General features: G+C 44.5%; 1 long non-coding RNA gene across 1 annotated transcript; it reads right to left on the bottom strand.

Annotated features, from left to right (window-relative positions):
* Nucleotides 1-6,167: 6,167 nt before the first annotated feature.
* Nucleotides 6,168-9,960, bottom strand: LOC117311216 (uncharacterized). The gene is made up of 3 exons (XR_004525453.2): nt 9,643-9,960; nt 8,551-8,658; nt 6,168-6,751 (listed from the first exon to the last, which is right to left on the bottom strand). It is a non-coding gene; the product is annotated as an uncharacterized lncRNA (long non-coding RNA).
* Nucleotides 9,961-10,607: the final 647 nt, after the last annotated feature.

The raw sequence follows: 10,607 nt of genomic DNA, 5'->3' as shown, positions 1-10,607 counted from the left end.
GATGACAAAGGACCTTCTCCTTTATCTCAGCTTGGCTAGCCTCCTGAGGAGGTTTTGAAGGGTCTTAAGCCCCAGGAAGAGGGTGTAGAGGAGGGGAGGGTGGAGGGAGGACAGGGTTTTAGGGGAAGAAAAAAAAAAATCTGTCCTGCTTTACTATACCTTAATAGGTATACTTATTTTAATATTAAATATTGTTTTAAATTATTTACCAATGAGTAAAATGAATGTTTCTAGGGATGCTCCGACTCATCCATTTATCCCACAGTCCAGGGTTTCTCAGCCCCGGCACTGTTGATGTCTTGGGCTGGGTAATTCTTTGTCACGGGGGCTACCCTGTGGATTGTAAAGCAGCATCGCTGGCCTCTACCCGCTAGACGCCAGCAGTACCACACCCTCCGGTTGTGACAAACAGAAATGTCTCCACACTTCGCCAAATGTGCCCTGGAGGAAAAACGGCCCTAGTGAGAACCACCGTGTATAGTTGTCACGCGTTCCCTAGTACAGAACTGCATGCTGATGGGAGGAGGCCACGGTGCCCCTTTATTGATCTTCACCTGAAGTCGTAATGGGGAGTTTCCGGCATTGTGGGGAAGACAGGCAGCTGCTGACAAAGCACCCTATAAATCACAGCACAGAGACGACCTCTGCTTTACCACTTGCCCCCTCTCAGAATGCAGCCGTGAAAAAAAAGCTTAAAAGACTCCAAGTAAAATGAACTCAAAGAGACCCACGCAAAGACATATTGTAATCAAACTATCGCAAGACGAAGACAAAGTGAGAATTTGAAAGCAGCAAGAGGGAAGTGATTCCTCACAAAGAATTGTCAATAAGATTATTAGCAGATTTCTTTTTTTTTTCTTTTTTTTTTTCCGGTACGCGGGCCTCTCACTGTCATGGCCTCTCCCGTTGCGGGGCACAGGCTCCGGATGCGCAGGCTCAGCGGCCATGGCTCACGGGCCCAGCTGCTCCGCGGCACGTGGGATCTTCCCGGACCGGGGCACGAATCCGTATCCCCTGCATCGGCAGGCGGACTCTCAACCACTGCGCCACCAGGGAAGCCCTAGCAGATTTCTTATCAGTGACTTTGGAGACCAGAGGTATTGTGCCGATATAGTCAAAATGCTAAAAGAAAAAATCAAAAACAATAACATTATTGTAACTTTTGGTTCGTAATTCCATATTATGGTTTCTACATGATTTAAGAGATTAATGCTCTAAAAAAAAAACAACTATTACTTTGGTTTCGGATACACAATGTATAAATATGTAATTTTGTAATATCAATAACAAAGGGTGGTTATGGAGTTCTAAAGGACCAGAGTTTTTGTATGTTATTGAAGTTAAGCTGGTATCATTTCAAATTAGAATATTATAACTTGAGGATGTTAATGTAATCCCCATAGTAACTACAAAGAAAGTAGGTATAGCATATATACAAAAGGAAATGAGAAGGGAATTAAAATGTTTCACTACAAAAACCCCCCAAATAAACAGTAATGAAGGAAAAGAGGGACAAAAAAGCTATAAAGCATATAGAAAACAAATAGTAAAATGACAGAAGTAAGCCTCATTGTTAGTTATATCATTAAATGTAAATGGATTAAACTCAACAATGAAAATGCAGAATGGTTTAAGAAAACATGACCCAACAATATACTGTCTACAAAAGACTCACTTTATATCCAAAGACACAAATAGGTTAAAAGTGAAAGCATAGAAAAATATATCATGCAAATAGAAAACAGAAGAGAATGGGAGTGGATATATTAATAAAAGTTTCAATATATCAAGAAGATATAACAATTATAGATATTCATGCACCTAATAATAGGCCATCAAAATATGTGAAGCAAAAATTGACAGAATTGAAGGGAGAAATAAAGAGTCCTATGATAATAATTGAAGCCATCAATACTTCACTCTCAATATTGGGTAAAACTACAGACAGAAGATAAATAAGGAAATAGAGGACTTGAACAACATACTAAACTAACCAGACCTGACTTTACACTTTACCCAACAGTAGAATACACATTCTTCTCAAGTGCACATGGGACATTTTCCAGGATAGACCATATGTTAGGCCATAAATTGTCTCAATAGTTTATAAAGATAGATATTATACAAAGTACCTTCACAAAGAGGTGAAGTTAAAAATCATTAACAAGAAAAACTAGAAAATTCACAAATTTGTGGAAATTAAAAACATACTCCTAAACAACCAATGGATCAAAGAAGAAATCACAAGGGAAATTAGAAAATATTTAGAGACAAATGAAATAAAAAATAAAACATACCAAAACTTATGGAACACAGCCAAAGGAGTGCTAAGGGAGAAATTTATAGCTATAAACACTTACATTAAAAACAAAAAAAGATATCAAATCAATACCCTAACTTTACAACTAAAGGAACTAGAAAAAAAAAGAGTTAAACCCAAAGCTAGCAGAAGAAAAGAAATAATAAAGACTAGAGCAGAGATAAACAAAATAGAGAATAGAAAAACAATAGAAAAAATTAACAAAACCAAAAGTTGTTTCTTCAAAAAGATCAAAAAATAAAAAAAGAAGATCAACAAAATTAACAAATCTTTAGCTAGACTGACTAAGCAAAAAGAGAAGATTCAAATTATTAAAATGAGAAATGGGAACATTACTACCAAGTCTATAGAAATAAAAATGATTCTAAGACTGTACTGTGAACATAAATTAGACATGAACAAATTGAATAACCTTGATGAAATAAATTCGCAGAAACCCATGATCTACCAAGACTGAATAACAAGGAAATAGAAAATCTGAACAGACTTATATATAAGTATTAAGGAAATTGAATCAAGCTGAGAGGGAGTCTAAGACAATATGTCCCTAGACCTGGTCCACCCTGGCTGGTCTCTGGAAGCCAGACCATAAAACAGAGAAGCCTCAACCTCAGCAGATGCTACTCCTTCTCCCCTGGGAGAGGCTCCACAAGGCAGGAGGCCCCCTTCAGCTCTGCCCTCTCTGACTCCCAGGTCCCTCCCCCTCCCCCTAGCCTAAGGGTTGGTACCCCGCCTATACACAGAGTAAGTAGCACCCTCTTGGGTGTGATATGAGATGAAGCTATACATTTCCCCACCTCAAGCCCTGGAGTTCCCCATTACTGATGGACTTGGTGGAGGTAAGCATTACCCTCCCCGGGTTCATCTTTCCAAAGGCACATCCCCTTCGGGAAAGAAAGCGCATTAATGTGCAAGGATCACAGTGTGAACAACCTGAGCTATTGGTTGGCCCTGCTCCCCACTCTGTCTGGAGGAACCTGGGCAGGTGGGAGCTCTGGCATTGGGAGCCAGCCGGCAGAAAGGGCATCCTGGGGAAGGACAAGACGTGACGTAAAACTCTACTGATGCCACGATTGGACCAGCCTCCAGCTCTGGCCAGGACCTCGCCTCCTGGAGAATCACAAAGTCACAGACTGTTAGGCTAGGAGGACTTGAGTCCAACTCCATCATTGGACAGATGGGGAAACTGAGGTTCACAGAGACAAAAGAGATTCCATAGCTATCAATGGCAGAATCAGGACAAGAACCTGAGTGTATTACATCCAGGCTGTGTTTTTGCTTTTTTCATGAAGGCTTTCTAGAATTCTAAGAGCCTGGGGCAACAGGGATCATCAAATTCAGACTCTCATCAAAGATGGGTATGTTCTAGAACTCCACCAGCCAGTTCAGACAAAAGGACTGGTGCTCTGGCCATCTCTGGAGAAGAAAACCTACTGTGAAATTTCCATACAGTTGCATACAGGTGAAAGCAGGTTAAAATCTGACCAAGGTTACTGAGGGTCTACTCTAGGCTAGAAAGTGGATAGAAATGATTTCAGTCTATATATCCTAAACTAGCTCTTGAAGGCCATTATTCCACTTTATAGTGGAAGACACTGAGGATCAGAAAGAGTAATTTATTCAAATCCACAGAGGTAGGAAGTTGAGAATATGGGATTTGAACCCAAGTCTATTAGAATCAAAAGTACATGATTGTTCTACAAACAATAAATGCTGGAGAGGGTGTGGAGAAAAGGGAACCCTCTTGCACTGTTGGTGGGAATGTAAATTGGTACAGTCACTATGGAGAACAGTATGGAGGTTCCTTAACAAACTAAAAATAGAACTACCATACGACCCAGCAATCCCACTACTGGGCATATACCCTAAGAAAAACCGTAATTCAAAAAGAGTCATGTAGCACAATGTTCATTGCAGCACTATTTACAATAGCCAGGACATGGAAGCAACCTAAGTGTCCATCAACAGATGAATGGATAAAGAAGATGTGGCACATATATACAGTGGAATATTACTCAGCCATAAAAAGAAACGAAATTGAGTTATTGGTAGTGAGGTGGATGGACCTAGAGTCTGTCATACAGAGTGAAGTAAGTCAGAAAGAGAAAAACAAATACCGTATGCTAACACATATATATGGAATCTAAAAAAAAAAAAAAAAGAAAAGGTTCTGAAGAACCTAAGGGCAGGACAGGAATAAAGACATAGACGTAGAGAATGGACTTGAGGACACAGGGAGGGGGAAGTGTAAGCTGGGACGAAGTGAGAGAGTGGCATGGACATATATACACTACCAAATGTAAAATAAATAGCTAGTGGGAAACAGCTGCATGGCACAGGGAGATCAGCCTCCGTGCTTTGCGACCACCTAGAGGGGTGGGATAAGGAGGGTGGGAGGGAGATGCAAGAGGGAGGGGATATAAGGATATACGTATGCATATAGCTGATTCACTTTGTTATACAGCAGAAACTAACACAGCACTGTAAAGCAATTATACTCCAATAAAGACATTAAAAAAAAAAGAGTACTTGATTGTTCCATTAACTCATCATGGGTTGTGTGTGTGTGTGAGTGTGTGTGTGTGTGTGTGTGGAGAGAGAGAGAGAGAAGGAGAGGGAGGGGGAGGGGGGAGAAAGAGAGGGTTTGAAAGAACAAGGGTGAGTTCTACACTCTTACCATCCCTGATGGTGGAAGAGATGGTGCTAAAAGGCTGATCATACGGTTATTAGTATCACCATCTTCTAGCATCTGCCCCTGAGTTCATTGACCAGCTTCCCAGAACAGGTCAGCTCTCCTATTATGTGCCCCCTCAGGGTACTCTATATTTCCTTTCACAGCATTATCACAGTAGTGATTCAGTTACCCATGTAATTATTTCTTCAATGCATCTGTTCTTCACTAGACTGTCAGCCTCTTGAAGGCGGGGACTGTGTCTATCTTGGTCACCACTATAGCATCTCGCACCTAGCACAGGGCCTACGTAGAGTGTGTGCTCATAGTATTTGTTAAATGGATGGATGGACGGGTGGATGGATGGATGGATGCTTGAATGTTTGGATGGACAGATGAATCTTAGCTCACTGGAGACCTGAGATGTGCAACGACCCAGAGCCCTAAGCCTGGGCTCCTGGCTGAAAGTCCCAGCAGACCAAGACTATATCTCTGTCCCCAAACTCTGCCTGTGTGGTGAGTCACCCTGTTTCTGAAAACCACATGCTTCTTTCCACAACGAGGCTGCCCAGAGGGGCCCCTAGGCCTCAAAGAGTGTCAGGAAAACTCTGCTCACACACACAATTACTGCCAGCCCCTTATCGCTGCTGCTTCTTTGATGTTCTCTTTGTGAGTCAGAGCAGCTCTTGCCTCAATGCTGTTCCTGTTTCAGCAGCACTCTGACATTTTTAAAAGAAAAAAGTCGGAAGTGACAGGCTCTGTCTTCGGGCTAAGACTGCAGACAGTCCTTCGATTTGATTTGATTATAAAGGGACTTAGGGTTGAAAGCAACAAGGACGACAGAGAGAAGATGGGTGGACCCTCCCACCTATGGCAAAATGAAGGGAAGTGCTCCAGGCCTTTGGAAGAAACCGTCCCCAAGTTCTCCTCTTCTCCAGCAGATCTACTGTACATGCCCTCCTTCCAGTCAGACGAGGGTCTGGCATTTCTTGATACACCTTGAACTCTCTTACTTCCTTTCTTACCTACATGTTTCCTCCTGCCAAGCATGCCACCCCATCTCCCATCTCTACCACTTGCATATCCAAATACTGTGCAGCCCCCTAGGCGGCACTCAGTTGCTCCTTTCTCCTCTAAGCCTCTTCTGATCACTACAGCCCCATCTCCTGACCGGCCTGCTCTCTGATCTCTGGTCACATTCACTTCCCATGTGGCAATTACTCAAGTTACTGTCTAATGATTATGTGCATTTTGCAACGTTCTGCTGCAATTTAAAGGAAAAAGGTTGTGATATCTCGGGGACAATGGCATTTGTGGGGCCCAAAAAAAGAAGCTGGAATCCAACTCAGCTATTTTCTTCTTATCTGATCTCAGAGCAGTTATTACTTCCGTTTGTTCATCCCTGAAATTGGGTTTCTTTTGGATAGTTTTGAATATGAAATAAGATCATGGCCATAAACATGCTTTGTGACTGTACATGGTTCAGGATGGGCAGCGCCGCCATCATCTTCATTCTCCCCATCGTTTCCAGCCTCGTCACCATCAGCAGCATCACTGCAGCGCTATTTCACACGTGTTATCTTCCAAACCGGACAGTGAGTCTCTCGTGGTTAGGGATCCCCCTTCCTACACCTAGTACACGGTTGGTATCCAGTGAGTTTCTTAATCAACTGATAAACTCAGAGGGAAAGAAGTCAAAGAGAGAATGCTGTATATGATGAGGATGTCTTTCAGAGATGCTGTTGTCTTCCTTCCTCTGTCTGAAAAAGAACAGATGGAAAGCAAGGGCATTATGAAAGTCAGATGCGTCCCTGCCTAACGAGGAAGGTCTTGGACATTTTTGCCATAGTCCCTGACTGCTACTTTCTAACTTATAGTCTCCTCCGGTCTTCAAGAGTCCTGAGAAAGGTGGTGGGGAAGCATAAGTGCATTAGCATCCCGTTCTACAGTCAAACAAAGTGAGGCTCAGTAAGGCCAAGGGTCTCACTCACTCCATGGTCAAGCAGTGAGTCATCAGTAAAACCCGGCCCCTGGAGCAGTCTCCTAACCTTGGCCTTGGATCTTTTCAGGGGGACACTCATTCCACTGAAAGAGGATTTTCTACCATTAATGGAGGGAGAGATTTTATAAGTGTTATTGTTCCTCATGGTGTCCTTGCAAGGACCCACCAGCATCCCCATTTTATGCATGACGAGACTGAGACTCTGAGAAGTGAGATGACCTGCCTAAGGTCAGAGAGAGGAGGTAGGGCCACGCTCTCATTTCCCAATACCCACTGAGCACACTCTAGGCCTCTGGGCTGAGCCTCCTGACTGGGTGCGAATCTGTCCCCGTGTTCTCTGGTTCCCCCCACTCACAGGAAGTTCAGGTCAACCACATCCTGCCACGTCCTTGCAGACGAGATAATGATTCTCACCACCACCATTCTCTGTACCACCACAGCCCAGCCCAGCCCAGAGAAGGCACACAGTCTCCCTCAACTCTGTTGACATCCACTGAACGTCAGGGTTAGAAGAGGCCAAGTTCTCTGCTCCTTGGGGTGTCCTCCTCCAGAGTCGTCTGGGACACGTGTTAATAGCCCAGAGTCCCCAAGCCATCTCTAGAACTTGAGACAATGGAGCCAAAGTAGTGGCCTAGGAATCTGCATTTTTAACAAGCACCCTGCATCCTTCAATGAGTGTTGAAGTTTGGGAAACCACTAGTCCAGCCCTCTCATTTTAAGAGAGACGAACTGAAGTCTGGAGAGGAGACCTGACTTTGCCCTCCCAGCCCAGCAGCACAGAACCGGTTGCCTCTTTGTCGTGCCTGTTGAATTCGTTAAAAGGGACCACTGAATGCTATTGAATTCGCACTTCCCCATTAGGGAAGCAGGTTGGAAAAGCTAATTAAGCCAGCTTGGGATCTAATACATCCAGCTCCACATAAGCAAAAGGCACGAAACTTTTGTGGAGGGAGAGAAAGACTTTTGGAGACCCTCCAGAAGAACTCCTTGCATTCAAGGCTGAATCCAACAGCAGACAATTTAGAAGGAGCCTTCTTGGAGTGATCTGGAACTGGCCTCCGGTCCGAAAGTATTAACACGTTAGCCCAGAAGCAGGCACACTGCAGGTCAAACCTGGCCCGCTGCCTGTTTTTGCGAAGTTTTGTTGGAACATAGCCACCCCCATTTGTTTATGCGTTGCTTATGGCTTGCTTGGCTTTTGTGCTAAAATGGCAGAGTAAAGCCTAAAATATTTACTATCTGGCCCTTTGCAGCAAGAGTTTGCCAACCCCTGTCTCGGCACATCACCCAGCAAAGCTTCCTTCCCTTCGCTGTTCCAGCAGGTCTCTGGTTTTCCCACTCCTGCAACCCCAGCACCTAGCAGCACGGCGCTTGGCATAGCGCAGGTGCTAGAAAATAATTGTTGAATGAATGAACCATCACAATAAGCTATTTGACTTCCCATTATACAAATGAGAAAATCACAGCTTTCAGAAGAGGTTAAGTATATAGTCTAAGTTCTCAGAGGTAGAAAGTGCTAGGATTAGACTCTGTCTTGATCCAGAGTACAGTACTTACCCCTCTATACTTGAAGCAGGGGTCAGGTAGAATCTTGCCAGAAATCTTGCCAGAAATGGGGTCAAGGGTCGATCTTTTGGAAGAAGGGGCTGGAGAGGTGGGAAGGCCCTAGGAAGGAATAAAGAATCATTAGAAGGGATAAGAAGACCCTGCGGCTGCCGCTGGGAAAATGGATTCCTAGACATTATATGAATGAAGCTAATTCAGACTAGAGTGTTAGCTGCTTTCTGGACCTGCTGTCTTCTTAGCTGAGGGTGAGTCATGGAGCTCTTTCACCTGTAGGCAAAGGAGGAGGGCTCTTCACGGAGTGCAAAGAGGAGATAGAAGGGCATCAAGCGTGCTTACCAGAATACAATTCAAAATTAACCAGGTTCTGATCTGAGTGGTGGTGGGTCCCTGGTGGCATTCATAGAGAGCCCTGACGGCCACTTGGCAGTGTGGGTCTGTGGTGGACATGCCCAGCACAGGAAGAGCCTGGGCCCAGTGACTACGAAGCCTCTCCCGACTCTGAGGGGCTCACCCTAATGATATGGCTTGAGTCAGCCATGACACTCCCCCTTCCAGCTCATGGGGAGCCATTAAACGTACAGAACAAACTCTCTTGAACCTGATGAGAGCTGGCTTGATGAGGGTCACTTGGCCCAACAGGTCATAGAAAGTGGGGAATCCCTTGGGTTCCCTGATTTGAACCCTTTGTTATCTTTCCCCAAAAAAACCACACCCACAAAGTATTGTGGACAATTTATAGCCTCTGTTTCCTTAAGGTAGACTGAGAACATAAAACTGAATGCCAAAGATTCAATTTTACAGGTTTTTTTTTCCCCTCTAACCTTTACAGTTATATCACTTACAATTAATTCACCAGGAAGTTGTTGCATTATCACATGCATTGATTCTCTCCCAAGCATTCAACTTAGCTTATGATGAAACGACTCTGTTTTTACGCCTTCATATTTCATTGCATTACGGAATAATAATTGAACTATTTAATTAAAGTGATAGGAACAGGTTGAGAACAAACACAAATAACTCTTGATAAGCCTATACAACTCAACTGATTGGAACCGACGTGCGGGGGAAATTGGAGAGTACCTGCTAGCTTCAAGGGTTTGGTGTGTCCTGGGCACAGGCGCCGTGCTTGCTGCGGGGCATGGAGAGCCTCCAGTAATCTGGCAAGGTGGTTAGTTGGAGATTGTTTAAGAGGGTTCTGCTAATTAACCACAGGTGCCGCAGCCCTTTGTCATGTGCAGAGCACTGTCCTGGGTAAGCCTCATGACCCTCTGAGGCGGGCAGAGAAAACGTTCACCTAGGCAGAAGGAGGGTCAGGGATGTGAAGTGACTTTCTCAAGGACAAAGGCACAGGGATTCTCTCCTTTGTGTCTGTACTTCCGGAGCCCAGCACAGAGCGGACACCTGAAAAAAAAAAAGAAGTCCATAATTTATGGGACAGAAGTAAGAGAGCTGGGCCCAAATCCAGGGAGATGTGCTTTGTAATCCCCAGTTCCTCCAGCCCATGTGTGGAATGAACTGTGTGTGAAAATACAAAGCACGTGTGAAATGCACGCTCTATGCTGAGCTCAATGCCCGGCTCGGGTACAAAAGATGGAACCTATTCTCATCTGTTTAGGGCCTTGTGCTCCCTAATTCTTATTCCTCTCCCCACCTTTCCCCTAGGGGAAAAAAACCCCCTAAATCCTTCTGTCTCCTTTGGTGTTACTGTTAAATGCTTCTGCAGAGTGGCCTGGGAAGAAACAACTGAGAGATTGGGGAGTATGCCCTCCTCCAGGCTCAGCTGGGTGCCCCCCCACCTGGCTCACCTTCACCCCTTCACTTTGACCTCATCTCTTACTTCCAACTCCAAGACTTTCCGCACGTATGCAAAACATCCTGGCCCGTCTCCCCACCAGCTCTAGGGGAAACCCTAAACCTCAAAATGAAAATAAGGGGCCCATTTGCCTCCGGGGAAATTAGACACAAACAAGCCTGGGGTGAACCGCTGGGCCAGAGCTGTTTCTCCAGATTAGTCATGGTTACCCACTCACGAATGCCTCTGCCAC

This window comes from Tursiops truncatus, chromosome 2 (genome assembly GCF_011762595.2).
Source record: "Tursiops truncatus isolate mTurTru1 chromosome 2, mTurTru1.mat.Y, whole genome shotgun sequence".
Taxonomy (NCBI): Eukaryota; Metazoa; Chordata; class Mammalia; order Artiodactyla; family Delphinidae; genus Tursiops; species Tursiops truncatus.
Note: the sequence above shows the minus strand (reverse complement) of the source record. Positions and strands in the feature narration are given on the sequence as shown.